The 26,277-nt window shown below is 40.7% G+C and overlaps 1 protein-coding gene across 3 annotated transcripts in view; it reads right to left on the reverse strand.

Annotated features, from left to right (window-relative positions):
* CDC42 (cell division cycle 42) overlaps positions 1-25,932 on the reverse strand; it is a 50,282-nt gene extending 24,350 nt beyond the window's left edge. Inside the window, exon 1 of one of the 3 annotated variants that reach the window (XM_037135839.2) lies at positions 25,826-25,931. The gene's annotated coding sequence lies outside the window, so the exon portion shown is untranslated. Of the gene's footprint in view, positions 1-25,740; positions 25,786-25,825 lie in introns of those variants that run through there. The other 2 variants (XM_037135840.2, XM_053660284.1) reach the window with 2 other exon arrangements.
* Between the last annotated feature and the right edge of the window lie 345 nt (positions 25,933-26,277).

Here is a 26,277-nt window from a genome sequence, read left to right on the forward strand (position 1 = left end):
CTTAGAAATCTGTCATCTTTTTTCTTCAGAGCAGGAAAAACAACCCCCAAGCCAACTGGGCCCATCTTGGGTGTCATCCTGCCTAATAAATTGGAAAGATGTTCCAAAATACATAAACATAATACATAAAATAATAACTCCTACCTTTGAGGTAAGGAAAACTCTGGTTTTAATTGCTACATAGCCTTACTAGGGACCTGGGCAAGTTTCCTAATCTACTTTTGCCTCAATTTTCTCATCTGTAACACAGAACTAATTATATCAAAACCTCACACAGCTGCTATGAAGATTAAATAATACTATCCAAAAAAGACCTGACTTGTAGCACATAATATACATGAACTCCTCTACCTACCACATCAACTACATCAATCCTACCACATTCTGTTTTGGTACAGTGGACCAAAACTTATACTGTACTTCTTTCTCTCTTTGGTGAACTATATAGTCAAACTGTTCAGCTTTGCACACAGCAAGCACAACAAAAACATGTTAAAATGAACTGAATATATTTACTGCTACTTAATGATGCAAAAAACAAGAAATCCACCCATATATTTCTTCTTCACCTTAAGACCCCTATTTCTTTCTGTATTTCCTTTTTTAATATATTTTATTCATTATGCTATTACAGTTGTCCCATTCCCCTCCTTCATTCCTCTCCACCCTGCACACCCTCTCCCACCCACATTCCTCCCCTTTAGTTCACGTCCATGTATCTTCAGTTCTTTAGCATTTACATTTCCCAAACTATTCTTGCCCTCCCCGTCTATTTTCTACCTACCATCTGTGCTACTTATTTTCTGTACTTTCCCCCTCTTCTCCTCCCACTCCCCCGTTGCTAATCCTCCATTTGGTTGTTTGCTTAGTTTGTTTTTGTTTTAGGTGTGGTTGTTAATAACTGAGTTTGCTGTCCTTTCACTGTTCATCTTTTTAATCTTCTTTTTCTTAGATAAGTCCCTTTAACATTTCATATAATAAGGGCTTGGTGATGATGAACTCCTTGAACTTGACCTTATCTGAGAAGCACTTTATCTCTCCTTCCACTCTAAATGAAAGCTTTGCTGGGTAGATCAATCTTGGATGTAGGTCTTTGGTTTTCATAACTGGGAATACTTCTTTCCAGCCCCCTCTTGCCTATAAGGTCTCTTTTGAGAAATCCGCTGACAGTCTGATGGGAACTCCTTTGTAGGTGACTGTCCCCTTCTCTCTTGCTGCTTCTAGCATTCTCTCCTTCATTTTAATCTTGGCTAATGTAATTGTGATGTGCCTTGCTGTGTTCCTTCTTGGGTCCACCTTCTTTAGCACTCTCTAAGTTTCCTGGACTTCCTGGAAGTTTATTTCCTTTACCAGATTGGGGAAATTCTCCCTATTTGTTTGAATAAGTTTTCCACTTGTTGCTCCTCCTCTTCCCCTTCTGGTACCCCTATAATTTGGATATGGAACATTTATAAAGATGTCCTGGAGGTTCCTAAATCTCTCCTCATTTTTTTTGAATTCTTAGAATTCTTCATTCTTTGTTTCTTCATTCTTTTCTGTTTGGTTGTTTCTTTCTTCCTTCTGGTCCACTACATTGATTTAAGTCCTAGTTTTCTTCCCATCACTGTTGGTTCCCTGTGCATTTCCCTTCATTGCACTTAGTTTAGCCTTCATTCTTTCATCTAATTCAAGACCAAATTCAACCAGTTCTGTGAGCATCCTGATCACCAGTGCTTTGAACTATGCATCTGATAGGTTGGCTATCTCTCGGTCACTTAGTTGTATTATTTCTGGACCTCTGATCTGTTCTTCCGTTTTGGCCTTTTTTTTTTTTTTTTTTTTTTGGTCTTGTCTCGCCTGTCACGCACTGAAGGGCAGAGCCTTAGGTGGTCACCAGGGTGGGGCAACCCAGTTGCTGGGTTGTGACGCCTATATGTGGGGGTGGAGTGTGAGAGGAAACAATGGCACTTACTATGCTCTCTGTGGGACCTCAGTCCTTTCCACCACTTCCCCCAAGCAAACTGGGCCCTTCTGGTGCTGATTCCTGAGTGGATGGGCTTCTGTGCATTCTAGGACCCTGTGGGTCTCTCCAATGAACTCTCCTGTGAGACTGGGAGTCTCTCTCTGAGCCTCAACCCCCACAGGTGTTTTCAATCAGTGTTTTGAGGCTTCATTTCCCAGTGCTGGGACCCTGGGTTGTGCGGTCTGTCTCACTCCCCAGTTATATGCATGCAAATGTGGGACCACCCAGTCAGCCAACCACCTTGCACACAGTGCCTGCCACGCTTCACACTCACCCCCTCACTGGATCTGCCCATGCCACCCGGTACTCAGGATCTTCCAACTGCTGCCTGGGCACCCAGGGTCTGCCCACTGCCGTCTTGCGCACCCGGTGTCATGGATTCTTGTGCCATGATCCCTCTCCACTTGGCTGCCTGACTCCGCCCCACCTACCAGTCTGGATGAATGTGTCTATTTCAGCTCCTTGGCTGTCCAACTTCCATACAGTTCAATTTTCTGTCAGTTCTGGCTGTTATTTTGTTTCTAAATTTTTGGTGTCCTTATTTTGATAGTGTGAGGAGGCACAGTGTGTCTACCTACACCTCCATCTTGGCCGGAAGTCCTCTTTCTGTATTTCCCGTATCACTTTTGTCATCTATAGGGTAGTCCCTAAAACCAAGTTAACTAACTGATATTAACAATAATTTAGGTAGGAGAACAGACTCTATCACTATCTTTATATCGCAAATTAAATGCTTTTTTAGTTTACAAATCATCACTGCCTACATACAAACTAACAAAAATCTGACAGTTATTGTCTTTTATAATTCCTTCCCAGTTATACTTTTCCAGCCAGCAATTTCAGAATTATCACTTCAGACCACCAGCACCAAAATCAGAATCACCTTGAACTGGGTTTATTAACCATTCAGATTCCTGGGCCTCATCCCAAATCTAATAAATCAGAATTCACCAATCCCTATGTAATTCTAATGCACAATGAAGTTTGAGAACCACTTTCCTATATAACAGCAAGAGAAGAAATACCAATAACATAAGATCAAAACCAAGATAAACATTACTGGTATTTTAAGTAACCTAGAAGTTTCTCTAGGTCAAGGGTGTCAAACTCATTTTCACCAGGGGCCACAGCAGCCTTGCAGTTGCCTTCAAAGGACCAAAATAATTTTAGGACTGTATAAATGTAATTACTCCTTAACTGTTAAGGAGTTGAAATTATATTCGGCCCTTTGAAGGAAACCATGAGGCTGACTGTGGTCCCCACTGAAAATGAGTTTGACATCCCTGCTCTAGGTAGAATTCAAATTATTGATATTAATTAGCTGTATCACCCAGGGATTTTACTTATTCAGTAATGAAAAACTCACACTGAATATTGAAAGATTATGAACTAGTATATCTCAGAGGTGTTTCAACCCAAAAGTGTTTTCAAATAACAGTAGAGTAGCAAACACTTACTTAGCATTATGTGCCACATACTGTTCTAAACATATGACACATATTCATACATTTCATCCTCCCAACAACCCTATGGGGTGTGTGCTATATTATCTCCATTTTACAGGTAAGAAAATGAGGCTCAGTGAAGTTAAGAAACTAGGCCAAGATTAATGAGCCAGTAAACGGCAGGACCAAAATTTAAACTGAAGCAGTCTGTCAAACTCCTGCTCTAAAACACTAAACCATATTACCTCACCTGAGAAGTGACATTAATAAAAACAAACACGATCCACTGCAAATGGAGTGGCAAGTATATACCCATGACAGCTGCCTGTACTGGAAAAGAGGAAGGCAGAAGAGGAAGTAAGAAACAGAAGTTCAGTTCCGCCAAGATGGAGGCATAGGTGGAAGCACTTTGCCTTCTCACAAAACCAAGTTTAGAGACAACAAAATTTTAGCAACAGAAAACACAGCCAAAACACAAAAAATTGAACTTTTCAGAAGTCTGATAACAACGAATTCTTCAGCCGGACCAGTAAGAGGGGCGAAGCCAGCAGCTGGCAGAGCAGGGTTGCATAGGAAAACTCGGTCAGACGGACTCAGGCGAGCAGACAGGCAGCAGTTGGAGGATCCCAGGTATGGGGTTGCAATGGGCAGACCCAGTGAGCAACAGGCAGACCCAGTGAGGGCACAAGGTGGCAGACTGACTGCGGTCTCACATTCGCGTGCAGATAAACCGGTGAAGGAGTGAGCAGTGAGACAGACTGGGAAGGTCCCAGCAGCGGGAAGCAGTAGAGGGGACCGCCCTTGCCCCGCTCCAACCCTGCTCCCACATACAGAATCACAACCCAGCGACCTGGGCCGCCCCACCCTGGTGAACACCATGCAGTCCCCAGTGGCGGGAAGCAGCAGAGGGGACCGTCATTGTCCCTCTCTGACCCCACCCCCACATACAGCGTCGCAAACCAGCGACCTGGGTGGCCCCGCACTGGTGAACACCTAAGGCTCCCTCCTCATACCTAACAGGTGCGAACAGACCAAAAATGGCTTAAGAAGATCTCAAAGCCCCAGAGCCAATAAATCTAAGCAACCAAGAAATTGCCAACCTATCAGATGCACAGTTCAAAACACTGGTGGATCAGGATGCTCACAGAACTGGTTGATTTTAGTCACAAATTAGAGGAACATATATGAAGGCTAAACTAATTGAAATGAATGGAAATGCAGAGGAAACCGATAGTGATGGAAAGGAAACTGGGACTCAAATCAAAGGAGTAGACCAGAAGGAAGAAAAAAAATGACCAAACAGAAAAGGATGAAGAAACCAAAACTCAAAAAAATGAGAAGCTTAGGAACCTTCAGGACATTTTCAAACATTCCAACATCGGAATTATAGGGGTACCAGAAGGGGAAGAGGAATAGCCACGAGTGGAAAACTTATTTGAATAAATAATAAAGGAGAACTTCCCCAATCTAGCAAAGGAAATAAGACTTCCAGGAAGCTCAGAGAGTGCCAAAGAAGGTGGACCCAAGAAGGAACACAGCAAGGCACATCACAATTACATTAGCCAAGATTAAAATGAAGGAGAGGCCCTGGCTGGTGTAGCTCAGTGGAGTGAGCGTGGGCCTGCAAACCAGACAATCGCGGTTCAACTCCCAGTCAGGGCACATGCCTGGGTTGCAGGCTGGTTCCCTGCAGGCCAGTTCCCAGCAGGGGACACATGAAAGGCAACCATACATTGATGTTTCCCTCCCTCTCTCCTTCCCTTCCCCTCTAAAGATAAATAAATAAAATCTTAAAAAAAAAAAAAATGAAGGAGAGAATGCTAGAAGCAGCAAGAGAGAAGGGGACAGTCACCTACAAAGGAGTTCCCATCAAACTGTCAGCGATTTCTCAAAAGAGACCTTACAGGCAAGAATGGGCTGGAAAGAAGTATTCCAAGTCATGAAAACCAAATACCTACAACCAAGATTGATCTATCTAGCAAAGCTTTCATTTAGAATGGAAGGAGAGATAAAGTGCTTCTCAGATAAGGTCAAGTTCAAGGAGTTCATCATCACCAAGCCCTCATTATATGAAATGTTAAAGGGACTTATCTAAGAAAAAGAAGATTAAAAAGATGAACAGTGAAAGGACAGCAAACTCAGTTATTAACAACCACACCTAAAAAAGCAAACTAAGAGGACAGCTAGATCAAGAACAGAACCATAGAAATGAAGATCACATGGAGGGTTAGCAACAGGGGTGTGGGAGAAGGAAAAGGGGAGAGAAGGTACAGAAAATAAGTAGCATAGATGGTAGATAGAAAATAGATAGGGGGAGGGCAAGAATAGTAGGGGAAATATAGAATCTAAAGAACTTGAGACACATGGTCATAAACTAAAGGGAATGGTGGGGGCAGGGGGTGTGGAGGGGAATGAAGGGGGGAATATAACAATTATAATGGCATAATCAATAAAATCAAATAAAAATTTTAAAATAAAGAAAGAAACAGAATTTCGGTTCCTGTTTCTTCAGGGGACCTTGCAGACAAACTACTCAATTTTATTCGGGAAAGGGGACATACAATTAGTAAGAAAGAGTTTGCTCTTCCCCTTTCTATGTACCCACAAATCTTCCATTTCTTAGGCTTCCTGACTTCACAGCTCAGCAATCTGTTGGAAACAGGTTGTGAGTCCCCTGTTACAAAGAGCATTGATTCAGAAGTGATTCTACCACTCTATGTGACCTTTGACAAGTTATTTAACATTCTCTGTGGCTCATTATCCTTATCTAAAAATTGAACATAGTACTACCTTCCTAATAGGATAAGCTGACTAAGATAATACATGTCAAGAATTTACTCTGGACCTGGCTGGTGTGGCTCAGTGGACTGAGTGCCAGCCTGCAAACCAAAGGGTCGCAGGTCCGATTCCCAGTCTAGGGCGCATGCCTGGTTGTAGGCCAGGTCCCAAGTAGGGGGCATGTGAGAGGCAACCACACATTTATGTTTCTCTCCTTCTCTTTCTTCCTCCCTTTCCCTCTCTAAAAATAAACAAAATAAAATTTAAAAAAAAGAAAAGTCACACCCTGACTGGTGTGACTCGGTTGGGAGCTGTCCTACAAAGCAAAAGCCTGCTGGTTTGATTCCTGGTTAGGGCACATGCCTGGGTTGCAGGTTCAGTCCTCAATCAGGTGGGAACAAGAGGCCACAGATTAATGTTTCTCTCTCACATAGCTATTTCTCTCCCTCTCTTTCTCCCTCCTTGTCCCTCTCTCTAAAAATAAGTAAAATCTTATTTTTAAAGCAATTTTAAACAGTGCCTGGCAAACAGTAAATGATTAGTAAAAAATATTAGCTATTAATCTTGCTTAGATGATTAAAGACACTTTTGTTCTTTGTTGTTGTTGTTGTTTTTAAGGTTTTTAGTCTTCAATTTTATTTCTGTTTTTAACAGCATCTAAAGGTTTGGAAATGTCCCTAACAGCAAGGGCCCCACCCCATGCACTCCCCCAGCCAGGGCTGGGGTCCAGGCTCCAGTTAACTTCCCCTCACCCACACCAGCCATAAGGCCTGTTTTCCCTGCATCTCCAGAGACCTGGGACAGAAGAGGCTGTCCAGTTAGGGAACATCAGGACTAAGAGATGCTGCATGGAAGGACTGGGCTCAGACACAGCTGCCTTTGTTAGTCTTAGGATATCTTGGGATTTGGTAGCATGCTTAGACACACTATAAGAGGGCGCAAAGAGGGGGTCCTGGTCTCCTCTCTTGCCTCACTCACTGCCAGACAAGCCCTACAGCACCCCTTCTTGCCAGGCTCAGGGCACTGCCCTTATAAGCTGGGCAAGTGGTAGCCTGTGGTAATCCAACATGCCTCACTGTGACCTGGGCAGCTGCACTTTACTCCTGGCCTAGGCAGGGTTAGTAATCAGGAAGGTAACAACGATTCGGACCTGAGAATGTCCCACTGCCTATCACAGGGCTTAGGTCCTGACTATACCAACTCACCTAAAGGGGAACAATACAAGGGCATCTCTTTATAAGGAGGGGCAAACCTGGGCATTTAAACCCTAAGCATGGGCACAGACCTGGGGTTTACAGAAACATAAAGGCATTTTTGAGTCCGTATAAGTCTTACAACATCAACAATTTCAACCCACTTAGAAAGAAGCATATAATTTTATTTCCAAAATAATTACAGTACTTATTGCTCTTACTAAAACTGCAGTCAAATATAGGGCTATCACTACAAAAGAATAAAGTTTCAATTTCATTAACTATTCTGCAAAGCATTTGACATGTATTATTAATGAATAACTTCATGTATTAAAATATCACCAGATGAGGAGGAAGCAGATGACCAGGGAAGAGACTTTGGTTTTGCAATATATACAATGCCAGCCTCAACGACACAGAAGTAACTACACCAGATATGTTTCTCTATCGTATGTCAAATCACTATGGCAGCTAAGAGGCTATTACTACCATTTTGCTATCCAAAGTGGCTAGAAAAGTTATTTTGCACCAATAACTAAACACTATTCCTTGTTAATAATGAAGTTCATTTGTACCAAAACATAGAATTGGGGCTGAGCAAATTAAAGCGTAAAATATGATTCAACCAATCATAAGGAAAATAAATTGTTAAATAAGGTGTACCTTCTAGACTCCTTACCAATACTTATCACTCCACCACACACCACCACCAAAACCCCTACTTCCTAGGTTCTTAAATGTTTTAGGGATCCAAATACCCTTCAAGATCTCAGAACTCATCTCTTTATTTTTATGGGGTCCTTGAATGTAGATTTAAGGAACTTATGAAACTCTTCATCATCATTATTATTGGCTGGCTGCCAGCTAAACATCACAAATCCTACTACAACCCCACCACAGTTACCTTTCTCCCCAAGACAAATGATATAATGTAAAAGGAATGCTTTCAATCCTTGAAATTAAATGTGACAAAATTCAAAAGAGCTAATGGTTATTAGCTGACCTAACATTACTTTAAAAAAAAAAGAAAGAATGAGAATCTTTTTAGGACTTGAAATATCCCTTAATTGTCCCAAAGCCAGAATGTTAACACCCACATATCCTGACATTCTTCTCCTACTCCAGACTTCAGTCAGGCAAACATGGAACAAGCCACATGAAGACAGTTCTTTTTAAACTTTATTATTTGTTTCCAGAATCCTCAATAAACAGGAAATAATCTTATAAACACTAGCATTCACTCAGAAAATCAAAGTAATACAGACACCAGTTTCCTTGTGTCTTACTCTGCCCATCTAATCAATTGTTGATTGTCAACTGCCTGATACTATTTAAATTATCCAATACGAGCTTATTTCCAAGTCTACGACTTTATTCACATCATCTCTCCACACCACAGATATCTAGCTTTACAACTCATCCTATCTGTAACCTAACCCCCATCTCAAAATCCCACCTTATCTGAGATTCCTTCCCTAACTATTCCAGCTACCAAACACTGCCCAACGACCTGGCTGGTGTAGCTCAGTGGACTGAGCACAGGCCTGTGAAGCAAAGGGTCACAGTTCCATTCCCAGTCAGGGCACATGCCTGGGTTGCAGGCCAGGTCCTCAGTAGGGGACACATGAGAGGCAACCATACACTGATGTTTCTCTCCCACTCTTTCTCATTCCCATCCCCTGTCTCTAAAAATAAATAAATAAAATATTTTAAATAACTAAATAAAATTAAAAACTGCCCAAATTCTGAACTCCCATGACAAGATCCTTATCTCTTTGATCTTGTATTTCCTGCTTCTCTCTCCTTTACTCTCCATGCTCTGGCTACACAGACCTCTTTATATTCCTCAGCCATTCCAGGTCCTGTCCTCTTACCCCTACTCTTAAGGCTGTATGCTTCTCATCCTTCAGACTCCAGCTCAAATTGTCCTCAGAAAATCCTCCCTATAAGGGGACTAAATAGTAATGTGGAAGATGGGGGGTACAATAAAATTTTTAAAAAAGAAAAACAGTTTAAAAAATCCTCCCTAACCATACTACTCAGAATATCCAACACCCTCCTTCCTCCTTACTTCTATCATATTACCCTGTTTATTTCTTCTAAAGTATGGTCATTATCTATAATTATCTTGTGTATTTGTTACTACACCAAAGGAAACAGACAAAAAAATAAGAAAACCTCTATAAAGGCAGGGACTCTGCTGGAAGTGCTTAATAGCTAAATAGTGGACACAGTAAGTGCTCACTGAATAAATGAATCAATGAAAGTGACCACTAGCCCTGGCTGGTGTGGCTTAGTAGATTGAGTGCCAGTCTGCAAGCCAAAGGGTCGCTGGTTCGATTCCCAGTTAGGGCACATGCCTGGGTTTTGGGCCAAGTTCCCAGTAGGGAGTGTGTGAGAGCAACCACACATCAATGTCTCTCTCCCTCTCTTTCTCCCTCCCTTCCCCTCTCTAAAAATAAATAAATAAAATCTTTAAAAAAGTGACTATTTAATCATGCTCTTTTTATTTATATGTGTTTGTTCTTAGTTAATAATAGATTATAGGCCCACAGAGAGAAAAACTAGGCTTGTATTTCTTTATCTCCCTCCCGAGGCACCTAATACTGAACATTAAGTGCAAGAAAACGTAAAATTTTATATTAAAAAAATAACTTTGTAGATGAAAGTAGTAACATGATAAAAGCATTGGACTTGTAAAGCATGTACGGGCTCCAAGCTTAGCTCCACTGCAGTGTGTGGGCCCTGGCACTGCACTTCCATACATTAATTCTGTCACCTACACAGTAACATCTAACTCAAAAAACTGCAAGAGAAATAAGGTAATGTAGAAAAAGCAATTAATACATCACTCTGCACAGAGTAAAAACCTAATACAGCACCTTATTCTTACCCCAATTAAAACCCTCGGAAACAGAAATGGCCCTATGATTAAAGATTAGCACTGCCACAGTTAAATGAAAGCATCTGAACACCATAATTAAGAGGAAACTCAGAAAAAAATCCTGTGCTTCTACTTGACAGATTTATTTGCTATCTTGAACAATCCCTTTTGAAATCCCTGCTCTCTGATCTCAAAGAACAGTTTTTAAAAAACTTATCTGTAACCAGAAGATTTGGAACGTTATAAAAAGAGTTGTAAAACAGCCTTTATTTTAAGACACACAAAAATATTACTTAATCATACAACAAATATTCATCAAGTCTCTAATATGCCCAAGAAAGAAAATAAGTAGCAACTAAGCACAGAAGCTTTCAAGTCAAGCAGCCCTCAGCTCATATCTGCCCCACTCCTGTGTGGTTTTGGGCAAGCTACATAACCTCTTTAAGACTTTCTCACCCTGGCTAGTATGGCTCAGTGAACTGAGCACTAGCCTGAGATCTGAAGGGTTACTGGTTCAATTCCTGGTCAGGCCACATGCCTGGGTTGGGGGGTGTATAAGATGTGTCTCTCACACTAATGTTCCTGTCTTCCTCCCCTCCCTTCTTTCTAAAAATAAAGAAATAAAAAATTTTCAAAGGACTGTTTCTCCATTTGTAAAACAAACATAGAATTAACATCACAGGTTTTAAGAATCACTGAGTTATTCCTCTGTACAACATTTATTACTCAAATCTGAGCTCTTTTTATCATTGCGAAGTCACCCAGATAAGCAGTCGATTTAGAATCATGTCTAGGCAATACTCCATATCAAAGGGCTAAGTAAAAGCCATTCATGTACCCCTGAAAACAATGGGGTTTTTAAGATCAGAAAATAACACACAAGATAAATTTTTACTTTCAAAAAATATCAGGAACAGCCCTGGCTGGTGTAGCACAGTGGATTGAGCACGGGCCTGCGAACCACAGGATCATGGTTCGATTCCCAGTCAGGGCACATGCCTGGGTTGCAGGCTGGTTCCCTGCAGGCCAGTTCCCAGCAGGGGATGCACAAAAGGCAACCATACATTGATGTTTCTCTCCCTCTCTCCTTCCCACCTTCCCCTCTAAAGATAAATAAATAAAATCTTAAAATATATATATATATATATATATATATATATATCAGAAACAATTATAAACGAGACCTCCGCGTCTAGGCCAATACCTACCAAAATTTACCATGTACATTCTTCAACCTGGCAATTCCACTTCTAAGACTTTCTCCATGTACACAACAAGGTCAGCACAAGGATATTTACCACAGCTCTTGTAGGAGCAAGACAGACTACCTACATGTGCACCAACAGGGGACTGGTAGCCTAGGTTATAATACAAAGGAACATTATGCAACTATTAGAAAGAATGAGCTAGAGTGCCTATTATAGACTAAACTGTGATCCCCCAATATTGATGAGTTGAAGTCCTAACCCCTAGTATCTCACTCAGAATATGACTGACTGTAGTTGGAGATAGGGCCCTTAAGAAGTAATTAAGGTGCTGGGTTGGCCAAAAAGTTGTTCGTTTTCTTCCATACGATGGCTCTAGTAGGGCTTAGCTGTCTTTAACTTCATTTAAAACAACTTTGTCAGATTATATTATCAGTAGACCGTCATACCAGTGTGCATTTAAAAAAAACATCAGAATTGGTGGATTTTTGTACAGCTACTTTAATACTGAAGATTGGAAGAAAAATATGCAACATTTTTGGCATATTATACTTCACAGTCCAAGAAAGGCAAAAATGCAACTAAAACATACATAAGATTTGTGCAGTGAATGGAGAAGGTCCTGTGATCAAACGTGTCAAAGTGGTTTGCAAAGCTTCTTGGCACTACTGACATTTTGGCCAAATAATTCTTTGCTGTGGGGCTGTCCTATGTATGCATTGGAAGATGTAGCATCACCCCTGGCCTCTACCCACTAGATGCCTATAGCAGGAGACAGCCAACATACTCGAAATATCCAAATCAATAAAGTTATTGGTGAAAATTTCAAACGGTGGGGCAAAAGCAGTTTTACAACTGTGAGCATGTGGGACAGTTTATTCTTATAGTATTATTTATTCATTATTGTATTATTTTCCATACAAACTGAAAACCTATTTTTGCCCCACCCTGTATACGAGGTTTTTAAAAAGCAAGGTGCAGAACAATGTGTATAACATGATGATTTGTTTGTGTGAGTTTTCTTTAATGGAGAGGAGATACATACATATTGCCAGGTGCAGAGACTATCTGCAAAGATGTATCTGCTAGATAACAGTGGCTGCTTCTGGGAAAGTGGATGGATACACTAATTTTTCATCATATTCTCTTTTGTATTGGAAAACTTATCAAAATTGGTGAATTTTTGTGCAGCCATTCTCCGAAAACAGAAGAAAATATGCAACATTTTTGGCAAATGATGTTTTACTATTCCAAGAAAGGTGAAAACACAAGTGAAACACACATGGAAAAAAAAAGATTTATGGAGAAGGTCCTGTGATCAAATGTGGCAAAAGTGGTTTGTAATGTTTCTTGGTACTACTGACATTTTGGCCACATAATTCTTTGCTGTGGGGCTGGCTGTCTTGTGCATCAGAAGATGTTCTGCAGCACCCCTGGCATCTACCCACTAGAAACCAACAGTGGGAGATAGCTGACATACTCAAAATATCCAAATCAATAGTTATTAGTGAAAATTTAAAATGCCTTTTTAAATTTTATTTACTTATTTTTTGAGAGGGGAAGGGAGGGAAAAAGAGAGGGAGAAAAACATCAGTGTGTGGTTGCCTCTCACATGGCCCCCACTGGAGACCTGGCCCGCAACTCAGGCATGTGCCCTGACTGGGAACTGAACTGGCAACCCTTTGGTTTGCAGGGTGAAATATGCCTTTTACTTTATGGAAAAAACTAAATGGACTTTTTGTTTAACCTAATACTTTACCAAGAAACAATGAAATTCTGTAACATTAACAGAGTAATGCAACAACAACAAAAAATGATTCAGTACCAATATATCACAGGATGAAATGCTGTGTAGTGTAAAAAGATTGTGAAGACTACCCATATAGTAACACAATGTTATTAAAAGCATTCTACCACTAAACTGTTAAGATTTTGTGTTCTAATGTGTAAAAAACAAATGCAAAGAGTTAATAGCAGCTGTCCTGGCACGCGTGTGCATGGTGTTTGTTAAAGAATAAGTTCAAGCCCCTAACAGGTCTTATCCAACTTTGCTGTATCAGGACATAGGTTAAGACCTAAAGCATGTTACAATAGGCTTCTGTTCTTCCAAGAAATAACTCTATTAACTATAAAGTCAGTAAGATATTTCAACGTTTCTTGTAACACTAAATTGAGAAAGACAGAAACTCTGCCTTCAAAGGTCTTGAAAACATTTCAATAATTTATTGAACACCTACTCTGCCAACACTACGCCAGAAAGCTTGACATACGTCAGCTTGCATAATTTACTGGTTAGAAGCAGAAAAGGCTAACACAACTGTAGTGGTCTAATCGCCATAAAATTACACTCCAAGTGCCACAAATTTTAAAAAGAGTAATAAACATTAGATTGGTCTAGAAAAATGTGAAAATACATCTCTAGTTAGTCTGTGGTTAGACATGGTATCACAAGAAAGGTGTAAGTATTGTGAACCTGCAAAGTGGAACCAACAAACAAAACAAGACAAAAACGGGTAAGTCCAAGTCAATAAAGACTCTGAAAACTAGGCAGAAAAGTTTTAATTTAATCTGCGTGGTGAGCAGGAGGCTATCATTTCTTTCTTACCCATAATAAACAGGTTTTTGTTTCATTTTGTTTTTTTGAGGACTATCAATCTTGTAACCATATTCCAAGGTGCACTGTCAAAGGTAACCAGATAAAATAAAGAAACTCAGCTATGAAACTACTTTAATAATCTAAGAATTAACCGAAAGACCTGCACTAGGAGTAGTAGCATGAAAGAGAAAAGAAATAGTTGACCGGTTTGGAGGTGGAGAGTGGGTTTAAGAAGGTGGCAAATTATGAGGAAGTATTTTAGTCTACAACACTAGAGAGTAAGTTTGTACCACAGAAAAATAGAGAAGTTAGAAGAAATCTGTTATGTTCTCAAGGTATTCTTGTAAGGAAATAGCCGTTCCAAATCAGTAAACAAATTCTGTCCTAATTTAATCAGTTATGAAATCATGTGCCAGCCTATATCAGAAATCCTACATACAAGCATACATTTGCAGCAAAAAAAAAAAAGTCAGTCATACTACCTAGGCAACACACACACAGCCATACTACCTAGGCAACACTAACCATGATCTTTTAGAATTTCTTTGTTGTATCTAATGAGGCCAAGCAAGGTCCCTATATTCAGATTCTCACAGTCTATTCTGTAAACCACAAATCCTTTCTTATAAAACAAGTCTACCAAAATTCTGAATCAAAGCAGTCTACCAATTTTGATGTAAAATCTATTGTTAATGGGGTAAACATATACAAAAGGATTCAACTGTGTACTTGAACAAATAATTGGACCAAGTATAATAGGAGATGCCATAACAGTTGCAGCAAGTCTGCGTCCACAGAGTACAGCTGGCATGGATGCAGATGTTTCAGCATAATTGTACAGTTCTATCTCTGACAAGAGACTGAGAGAAACAAAACAACAGAGATAGAGTTGCTAAGACTAAAAAATAACCAATACATGTTGGTAACAAATCTGCCTTTTTTTTTTTTTTACAAATCTGCCTTTTCAAGCACACTTAAAAACCAAGGACAACACCAGCAAAGCACAAATTTCTGCCATAACTATCAACTGTTTGATATGGAAATTATTCACATACACCGTATTTTAGGAAACTAAGCTCCTATTATGGTATTCCAGATGTATTACGAAATACATTTGCTTAATGCCTATTTTTAAAGATTTCATATAAAAGTAAGTGTAACAACTCTGGCTGGTGTAGCTCAGTGGATTGAGCATGGGCCTACGAACCAAACCACCACAATTCTATACCCAGCCGGGGCACATACCTGGGTTGCAGGCCAGTTCCCAGCAGGGAACACATGAGAGGTAACCATACATTGATATTTCTCTCTCTCTCCTTCCCCTCTAAAGATAAATAAATAAAATCTTTTTAAAAAAGTAAGCTGTAGCCCTGGCTGGTGTAGCTCAGTGGATTGAGCACAGGCCTGCGAACCAGAGAATCATGGTTCGATTCCCAGTTGGGGCATATTCCTGGGTTGCAGACTGGTTCCCTGCAGGCCAGTTCCCAGCAGGGGATGCATGAAAGGCAACCATACATTGATGTTTCTCTCCCTCTCTCCTTCTCCTCTAAAGATAAATAAATAAATAAAATCTTTTTTTAAAAAAAAAGTAAGCTGTAACTAACAGCTCTGGCCAGGTGTCTCAGTTGGTTGGAGTGTCACCCCATACACCAAGAGGCTGTGGGCTCAATCCCTCTCAAGACAGGGTACCTACCTGAGTTGGAGGCTCAATCCTTAGCTAGAGCACATAAGGGAGCTACAGGAGGCAACGAATTGATGCTTCTCTCCCATATCAATGTCTGTCTCTCTCCACCCCCCCCAAAAAATCAATAAAACATACCCTCGGGGGAAGATTTAAAAAGAAAAAGTGCCCTGGCTGGTTCTCAGGGGATTGAGTACTGGCCTATGAACTGAAAGGCCACCAATTTGATTCCCAGTCACAGCATTACGCGTGGTTTGCAGGCCAAATGCCCAGTTGGGGGCATGTTAGAGGCAACCAACAGATGTGTCTCTCATACACTGATGTTCCTCTCCCGCCTTCCCCTCTCTCTAACAATAAATCAAATCTTGAAAGAAAAAGTAAGCATAACAGTACTTGTCACTGATAAAAAGTTATTACAGCCGTACCTCCTACCTAAAATTCTCTTGCCACAGCAGCTCAAGTACATCCCCTATACATCTTAGTTCAAATGTCATTTTGGAACTAGAACAACTCTACCTTTATTTTTCAAGATTTTATTTATTTTTAGGAAGGAGGAGGGGAGGGAGAAAGGGAGAACATAAATGTAAGAAACAGCAGATCAGTTGCCTCTCTCATGTCCCCAGCCAGGGACCTGGCCTGCAACCCAGGCATCTGCCCTGACGGGGAATCAAACCAGCAACCCACTGAGCCACACCAGTCAGAGCTGACTACCTTATTTTTTAAATGCAACCCAAGTTCTACCAACCCCTAAAGAACACCACTATACTCCACCCCTCCCTCATTTTCCTCCCCTTCCATTTTTTCCCACTTATCTCCAACTCACAAACTAGTATATAAATTTCATGGGGACAGAGATTTGTTTTGGTCTGTTTTATTCACTGATACATCCCCAACATCTAGAACAGTGATCTTCACATAGCACACACTGAAAAGATTTGTTGAATTCATAAATTAATAACATAGCATGGATTAGAGATGCAAGTCAAAAACATGTTCTTTGGACTTAGAATACCCTTTAATGGGTCCTTTACACTCCTCAACCCTCTTATTACTACCCTTTAGGGTCCTGAATCCTCTCCTATTACTATCTGGGTATTTGTGAAAGAGAAAAATCCTATCTCTAAGACAAGTCCAATCCACAGTCTGAACTAGCTAAAGTAGTTAACAACCAAGTGTTTGAAGCCACTCAGCATCATTTGGATAATACTCTGTTATCATGAGCAACTCTATTCTGTTCTGGGAATGCACAATTCTGTCGACTTTTAAACTAGCAAAAAAGGAGAACACTCTCCTAGATAAAGCAGGATCCCCCAAAAGTTTATGTAGTATCACATTGTTTGCAACAATACCAGAGTAAACGGTTAATGTAAGCAATCTTACACTCAATGGTTTTATAATTAAATATGCCTCCAGGGCTGGCCAGTGTACCTCACTGGGATGGAGTATTGTCCTGTAAACCTAAGGGTCCCAGGTTCAAATCCTGATCAGGGCACATGCCTGGGTTGCAGGTTCAGTCCCTAGTCAGGCACAACCAAAAGGTATCTGATCAATGTTTCTCTCCGTCTCTTTCTCTCCCTCTCTTCCCCTCTTTCTAAAATCAGTAAGTATGTCCTTGGGTGAGGATTTAAAAAAAAAAAAAAAAAAAAAGCCTGCCCTGGCTTTTTTGCCCTGGTGTAGCTCAGTGGACTGAGCACAGGCCTGTGAAGCAAAGGGTCACAGTTCCATTCCCAGTCAGGGCACATGCCTGGGTTGCAGGCCAGGTCCCCAGTAAAGGACACATGAGAGGCAACCACACACTGATGTTTTTCTCTCCCTCTGTCACTCACTTCTCTTCTCCCTAAAAATAAATAAAGTCTTTTTTGAAAAGCCTCAATTTTGAAACAATTCACTCAAATTTAAATCTATTAAAATAGTGTACAATGAATTTAAGCATCACACAGTTGCCAGAGAATTATATCCAGAATCTAGGTTCTTCACAAAAACATTTGCCACTGATTAGTTCTATTTTAACAGCTGCCTGTCTTAGGTTTCTTTCCTTAGATTTCTGAAGGATTTTTTTTTTTAATGTTGGTAAGGAATCATCTTACCATACTATTTTAAAAAGAGAGACTATGCCCTGGGTGGTGTGGTTCAGCAGTTTGAGCACCAGCCTGCAAACCAAAAAAAGTCACTAGCTTGGTTCCAGCCAGGGCACATGCCTGGACTGAGGGCGTGTGACAGGCAACACATCGATGTTTCTCTCCCTCTTTCTCCCTTCTCCTCTCTCTGAAAAGTAGTAAATAAATCTTTAAAAAAATTTTGGGGACCACAGATAAAACAGTTGAGAATTATATGACTTTCAGAGCATTAAAATACTGACTCTGAAATCACTGTAAGCTTTTCAGAATACTGGAAAACAATAAAATATGCAAACTAGAACCACTGATCCAAGAACAGAGGAAATTGGAGAGGGTGCCTCCATTTCAGGAGCTTCCCTTTCCTAGTCCCTAATATTTCCCTTCCAATACTTTGTCCCAGGTTTAATTGAAATACCTCAAATATGTATCATATACGTAAGTGCTCAGTTCCATCCCAAGAAATTGCAAATTAGCAATTTCTATACAACTTCTGAATGGAGCTCAGACAATCCTGGAGCAAGAGTAGACAATCCACAGCTGTTGCTGAAGTTTCTACCATTCACCTACCACAGGGACATGAGAAAATGTTTCCCACTTTTCTGCCCATAGCAAACATTGTTTGGCCACACCAACAGCCTTTAAACCTAAGAGAGACTAATAAATCACCAGACAACAGTGTCTCCCAGTACATTTTCTCAAAACTTTAAAGAATCCTCCATGGGGAGAAGGGAGAGCTCCATCAAACAAGTTTAAAAACCACTGAATTAAACAGATTCTCTGGGGATTAATAAGTACAAACTGGTAGCCACAAAACAGTCATAGGGATGTAAAATACAGCACAGGGAATACAGCCAGTAATACTGTAATAACTATGTATGGTGCCAGGTGGGTATTGAAATTTGGGGGGATCACTTTGTATCAATAAACTATGATTGTCTAACCACTATACTGTACACCTGAAACTAATATAAAATGCTGAGTATCTACTGTAATTGAAAAATAAAAAATTTTTTTAAATTCTAACAAATCTAATTCCTCAGAGCCTTTAATAAACATATATAATACATATGAACTCCAAGATGGGGATATAATAAGTAGAGTTCCTAATTAATCTGACACCCTCCCACATGAAAACATCTTTCAGGTATTCTGAAACACTAGAGAAACAACACAGGCATTACTCTTGAAATTAAAAAGTGTCCCTACCCCCATCTCTATGGTTTATAAACTCTTAGAATGATCTAATATTTCCTTGGCCCCTATGATGAACAAAATAAATAATATGACCTAAAATAACTCAAACATTTCCATAGCTTATATTTTGTACTATTTATATTATTTGTACACTTTTTAAAACAAATGAGGCTATCAGATGGTAACTTAAACCTTAGCACTCTAATATTCACAGTAACTATCCATTTTCCTTGTTACCAGATAACTGAAATTTTACATTTTAAAATCTTACTGTTACTCTTAAGCTCCACAATAAAATATGATTTTCTGGGAAAGTAATAATCAATATAGATAATTTAATTTTACTTTGTAAGATTCCAAATTTGAGCTCTCAAATACCACTCAGCTGGTGAAACAAATACTAGTAGCTCTAGAGAAGACATATTATAATGGAAAACCCTAAAACCACAGATATTAATTTAATCCTTAAGAATCTTTATTTCCCACTCTTCTCTATCTGCTTTTAAACAGTTAAAAACAAGCCAAAAAATGTACAAAATATTCAAGTGCCAATCAACAAAGCCAATGGATTTTATCTGAAGTCTTGCTTATGCTTTCTATAAAATGTATCCTCTTCTCACACTCCTTACTACTAATTAACACAGTATTCTTCTGTTCCACCTCCATCTCACCCTCATTTCATCTACTCATTTGATCTACTCATTTGATCTGTCCCCAATTTCTTCTGTATTGACAAGGAGTAGCAAACAGTGATAATCTCTTTAGCTGAAAAAGATGGATTCAGTCTAACTTCCAATAGTAGATGGCTTCATATTGCCACTTGGGACACAGATAATGGACAAAGGTGTGTCTAGACACTGATCCCCCAGGGGTCTGCAGCACCTCCAGTCAGTCAAAAGCAGCCTCATCCATTCACTACTGTGTGGCATTTTCTATGTCTGCCTTGATTTCAAAAGGGTGAAGAAACACTCCTCTAGAGCACACACTGCAAAGCGATAGCACTGGTGAACTTCCCCCACTCCAAATAGTTTAAGAAAAAGAAAAAAGTTATTAGAGGAAAAAATCAATCCAGTCCTTTAAAAATATCACTAATTTTTCAATATGGCACCTAAGACAGACTAGATTTTGCTTCTAACATCTTCCCTTGAGATTGGAGATATGATTTGTTTATTTACTGATTTTAAAGAGAGAGAGTAAATGGGAGAGAGAAACATCGATTTCTTGTTCCATTTATTTATACATTCATTGGTTGATTCTTGTATGTACCCTGACTGGGAGTTGAACCCACAACCTTGGTGTACCAGGACAATGCTCTAACCAACTTAACTACCCATCCAGGGCTATGGTTTCTTTTAAAGAAGGCATAAAACTTTTTACATTTGACCAGCAAAACATCAATTTTATGTTGCCCCTGTTTTCATGACCAACAGCTACTTAAATGATTAACTTCATAATAAGTTTCCAATAAAATGTTATTTGAGTTCAAATGTGTAATTGATGCACTAGAGTTTAAGATTTATCTACTTATTCATTACTAACTGGGCAACTGCATTTTAATAACTAAACACATTTGTTCCTGATAATGTGTAGACATAAGGTGGTTCTATACAATAAACAAGAAACTATAATTCCTTCAAAAACCAAATGGGTTCCCCATTCACTTTAAGATATGATCTTTGCAATAAAGTCTGGTACACTGCCTAAAAGGAACCTGGCTATACCTAATTAAGCAGGGGAGAAATTAAGAATAAAACACTCAACATTGTTTCTGAAATTTCTTTAGCAGACATCACTTTAGCAGTCCCCAAGAGGTGCTCCAAATTTCACTGTGCCTAAAAATCACGTGGGGATCTTGTTAAAATGCAGATTCAGATTCAGTAGGAATGGGATAGAGCCTGAGATTTCTAATGAGCTCCAAAGTGATGCTTATGCTGCTTGGTCCACAGACCATACAAGGCATCCCTGGAACCTTACATCTTTGCTTCTAAGATGCTCATTAAAATAAAGGACAAAAAATTAAAGCAGGCAACAATTTCCACTTCATTTAATAATTGTAATGGTTTCATGAGATTAACCTGAGAGAGAGAGGGTTATTAAAATGTTGATGACTGGGGAAAATGCAAGTAACTTCACAAAAGTTGGGGCCTAAGAGACGCTGCAATGATAACAAGAGCCAACACCTACCAAGTATGTACCATGTACCTGATTTAATTCCCATAATACTGCAAGGTAGGCACTATCACTAGCCCTATTTTACAGAAGATAAACCTGAGTCACAAAGACATTACTTACTAGTAGTATTTTTCTCAAGAACACACAGCAGCAGAATAAAAATGGCAAATCTTAATGGCTTACTCTGGGGAAAACTGTATGTGTTAAAGAGCAGTGTTAAAGCAGAGAGAGCAACAAGGTTCTTTTCAAGTGACAAACCGCTGATGCTTTGTGAATACCATGACTTAACAATACGTAGTTTTTTGCTATATTAGAAACTGTGCGGAACTTCAGAATAGCTAAATATTGGAGAAAAAATATTTTTCTAAAAAAACTGTTTTACGGTACACCATTTTGGTGGTAAAACACCTGATTTCATTTCATGAACTAAGCAGTTGGAGACCAATGTCCCAGGAGCAGCTAGGACATCCAGGAGTTAAAACAGCAGCAGTGGCAGACATAGCTAAAATGGCAAGTAACGAAAACTGCTTTAGCAAAAATATTTTGAACTGAAGGGATGAGTAACTAAAAGTAGAAACTGGTAAGGGACAAAGCATAACATGACCAGGAATCTGATACTGTTGAGTAAAGGAGAAGTGGCAAAAATAAGCTGCTACTGCTAACAAAGAAATAGAGGAATAAAACATTAAAGTCTGAATAATTTTTAGGAGTATAAGAACTGATCATCAGAAGAGATTTTCTAAAAAATAAAAAAAAGATTTTCTAAGCAATAGTAAACTGTCCAGATAAAAAAAAAGCTGCAAAGATACTGAAATAAACAGATGGACACAGTCAAACAAAAATAGATTAGAAATCATCATTTCAATGAGCCCAAATATGGATATGGCTAAGCAAGCACAAAGTCAGTCTCAGGAAACACGGTAGTACACAGGCCTACACAATATGCAGGAAGAGAAAGTTAACCCTCAAACATCATCAAATTCATTCATTTGACAAACATTTCTAGGGATACAGGAGTGACCATGCAAAGTCAAAGCCCTGCCTTCATAGAACCTATATTCTAATGAGGGAAGCTAATAAATTTGGAAGAAAATATTAAATACTGAAAGCCTAGAATGAAGCCCTTCAATATAGCATGATATATAGATTTATGGGAAATAAGTTAACAAAATATTAAGCCCTCCTCCTGCTAGCCCGTATCCTGAAATGCTCCTCATTGTTTCTTATCCTCTCAAAAGACCCTAAAACAATGAAGAAATGCATTTAAAATTTATCTACAAATAAAAGTACATATTTTTACTCCCCAAAATACCTATAAATAGTACTCCCAAATGGGCATAATAAATTGTACTTAAAATGTGAAAGGTCTTGGATTAATATGTTTTATTAGTGCAACCATTTCAAAAATAACTAGAGCCCAGGCTGGTGTAGCTCAGTGGACTGAGCACCCGCTTGCAGACCAAAAGATTGACAGTTCAATTCCCCAGCAGGGCACCTGCCTGGGTTACAGGCCAGCCCCACAGTTGAGGGTTTGTGAAAGGCAGCCAACCAATCCATGTTTCCCTCACACATCAATGTTTCTCTCCTTCTCTCCCTCTTTTCCCCTCTCTCTAAAAATAAATTAAAACCTTTAAAAAAATAATTAGAAATGGGGGGGAGGGTGGGGACAAAATACAGACAACTGTAATTGAACAAAATAATTTTAAAAAATAACTAGAAATGTTTTTATAATATAAAGTTATAAGTAGAAAAATTATCCAAATGAGAGAAAACAAATCTCGATGTTACAAAATAGTCAAGACTTGGTCTCAGTGGGCTTTAAGAATCTCACTGATATTTGATTTAAACCCCCAGAATACCCTAAGCTGTAACACCTATCTTAGATTCCAAAAAAATGAGGTTTAACTGAATACAAGTATTCATTATTATGTGAAAACATTTTAAGAGGATATGATACCTTTTTGGTCTTGAAGAAATTACTGGAAGATCTCATTTCTTATTACTCAGTTAATTACCAATCTTTTATCTCACTGCCTCAGTCTAAACCCTGTAAACTAAAAACTATTCTGGTGTATTTTAAGACAAGTGATACAAACTGATATATATTTAAACTTCTTAAAAATGGAAAACTCAAGAAATAAGGAAGCAGATAAGTGTTCCATTTTTATATTAAAACAAGATAAATTATGGCAAACATTATTTCAGAAGATCCAAATTCCACACCTATCCAATTACTCTACAACACCTACACTCTACAGAAAGCCAGTTTAGCCCTGGCTGGTGTAGCTCTGCCTGCGAACCACACGATCGCGGTTCAATTCCCAGTCAGGGCACATGCCCGGGTTGCAGGCCAGTTCCCAGCAGGGGACTCATGAGAGGCAACCACACACTGATATTTCTCTACTTCCCTTCCCCTCTAAAGATAAACAAATAAAATCCTTAAAAAAAAAAAAAGAAAAGAAAGCCAGTTTAAACCTACCACTTCTTCCAGTGTTTCTTTTTTTAATTTTTTTAAAAGATTTTTATTTATTTTTAGAGAGAGGAAGGAAAAAAAGGAGAGAAACATCAATGCGTGGTTGCCCCTACTAGGAACCTGGCCCACAACCCAGGCATATGCCCCTACTAGGAACTGAACCAGCCTTTTGGTTCGCAGGCCAGCCTGCACTCAATCCACTGAGCCACACCAGCCAGGGTAAAGTGTTTCTTAACAAGCAATTTATTCTCTCTATACAAATGAGAAATAATAGGAAAGAACTTGTTCCAACAAGAACTAATCTTACAATGCATTACAGAATTGGGTCTCATTTGCTTTAAAATTTCATTTATTTTTAGAGGGGAAGGGAGAAATGGAGGGTGAGAAACATCGATGGGTTGCTTCTCTTGCATGCCCCACAACCCAGGCATGTGCCCCAACAGGGGATGAACCGGGGAACCCTTGCTTTGCGGAAAGACACCCAACCAACTGAGCTACACGGGTCAGGGCTGATTTCATTTGCTTTACAATGCTAACATTTTTCTGTGCTACCATACCCTGTACTCCATGAAGGATGTACCTAACATTCTGGGGAACAAATACCGTGATTCCAAAGGTCTGAAAACGTTACTTAGGCTTTTTTAGTAAAAAATCCAAAACTGGTGTTTAATTACAAAAGTAAAAGTGTCTAGCAAGCAAAGATTAGGGGGAAAATAAACTGATTCTCTTTTCCCTTGTCACAAAAAGCACACGTGGGTCAACTAAGGTTTGCACTCTGCACCATTAAGTCATACGGGAGACATTAAACAGTCTGGGAAAGTCACTCTGGGTCAGAGATGCTTCCACAAATAAATTCACTTCGTTCGACTACAAAGGGATCTTTAAAGGCACTGCCTCCATAAGTGGCTGTAGAAGGTGTTGTCTTACGCTTTATTGCCTGGCACCAACTCATCTTGAGATTTTAAATCTTCCTGGCTTTTAGGTGCATTTGAAAAGATCTCTGAATACGATGCGTTGGGAAACAGGCAGGATATTCAACTAAGGACTGCAAAATGCTGTCTTAATTTGGTGAGTCCCTGACTTGCAGGAGTTAAACTCTCACCCCTTATACTGCGATGACGTAATCTTCCACACTGCATTTCTCTTGGACTTAAAGGGGAGGAAAAAAACATACGAACAAAGAAAATTTCCCCCTAATATGAGGAATTAAGAAAGCGTCAGACGGCAGTTTCGAGAGGTGGTTAGGTAACTTCCAGAAAGGGAAGCTTCAGCTGCATAGGCAATGAGATAAAGAGTTGGAGAAGCAAACGGAAATGGTATTAGAAACTCAACCTAAAGCAGGGATAGAGAGACTGGAGAAACGGCAATCAGACCCACCCAACCCGGACCCAGCGTCGAGAGGCGAGGCTACCGAGGGAAGCCGGTCGCAGGCACAGCCCAGAACAGCCCGCAAGCCGCCCCCTCCCAGACCGCCACTTCGCCGCCGGGCTAGCAATTCCGCTCCCCTCCCCCCGCCCGCCGCAAAATGTCCGCTGCGGCGCCCGGCGAAGCAGGAAGTTGAATCCCTTGCACAGGGGGCTGACCCACCCGGGCGACCAAACCACAGACACTCCCGTTCAGCCCGAGCGTCTGCGAGCGGCTCCGCGTCTGAGACCCACGGCGCCCCAGCCTGCCGCCTGCCCTCGAGGCCAGCAGGGCCGGCCAGGGGGGAGGGGAGCCCAAGCGGCCGGGATGGGTGTGACCCCTTCCTTCCGCCGCTGTCCGGTGACAGCCCGGCCCAGCCAGCGCCCTCAAGCCAGGACCCCTGGCCCCGGCAGCACTCCCCTCTGCGGGACGTGCGCTCCTCGCCTTCCCAGCCGGGACCGCCTGCCCTCTGTTCCTCCACAGAACCCGGACCCGCGCTCGCCCGGACAGCGCCGCGCGAGCCAGGCACCGCCCCAACCCTGAGACCCGCGCTCCCAGGCTTCCCGGGAACCCAAAAGCGGGGTGTTGCCACGGACCGGAAAAGGCCAGGGGTGGCGGACAGGACAGTGCGGCTGAGATGCCGATGCCGCTCCCGCGGGGAGCCTCGGGCCCCGCACTCACCTCAGCTTCTCCGCCGGGGCGTTGGCAGCACTGCGCGGGGTCTACTCGGCTGCCGGACAGGGGCACGCGCCTGACGTCAGCACGCAGGCGACGTTCGGTTGGGTACCCGCGGAAGTGGGAGGGACCGGGAATCCAGCAGAGGCGGTTCCGCAGGCTGATTTCCACTTCCCTCCTCGCTCCGGCGCCCACCGCGCACGCGCCCGCCAACGCGGCTCCGCCGTTCCCGGCTGAACTCCTGACAACTTTCTCAGATGGTTGTGTTTATGATACTGCTGCAAACGGTCGTTTGCAAAGCGCTTCCACTAACATTTCTTTTGACCCTGCAACCTTGTTCAGTACAATATTATCAGAGAAGACGGAGACTACTCGAAGAAGGGAGTGACTTGCAGGTGGATGACCCGGTATTCTGTGGGTCCGCCATGGCGTGAAAGATGAGCCGCTGTTCTCAGCTC

This window comes from Artibeus jamaicensis, unplaced genomic scaffold (assembly GCF_021234435.1).
Source record: "Artibeus jamaicensis isolate MK-2021 breed Jamaican fruit bat unplaced genomic scaffold, CSHL_Jam_final scaffold_847, whole genome shotgun sequence".
NCBI classification, from domain to species: domain Eukaryota; kingdom Metazoa; phylum Chordata; class Mammalia; order Chiroptera; family Phyllostomidae; genus Artibeus; species Artibeus jamaicensis.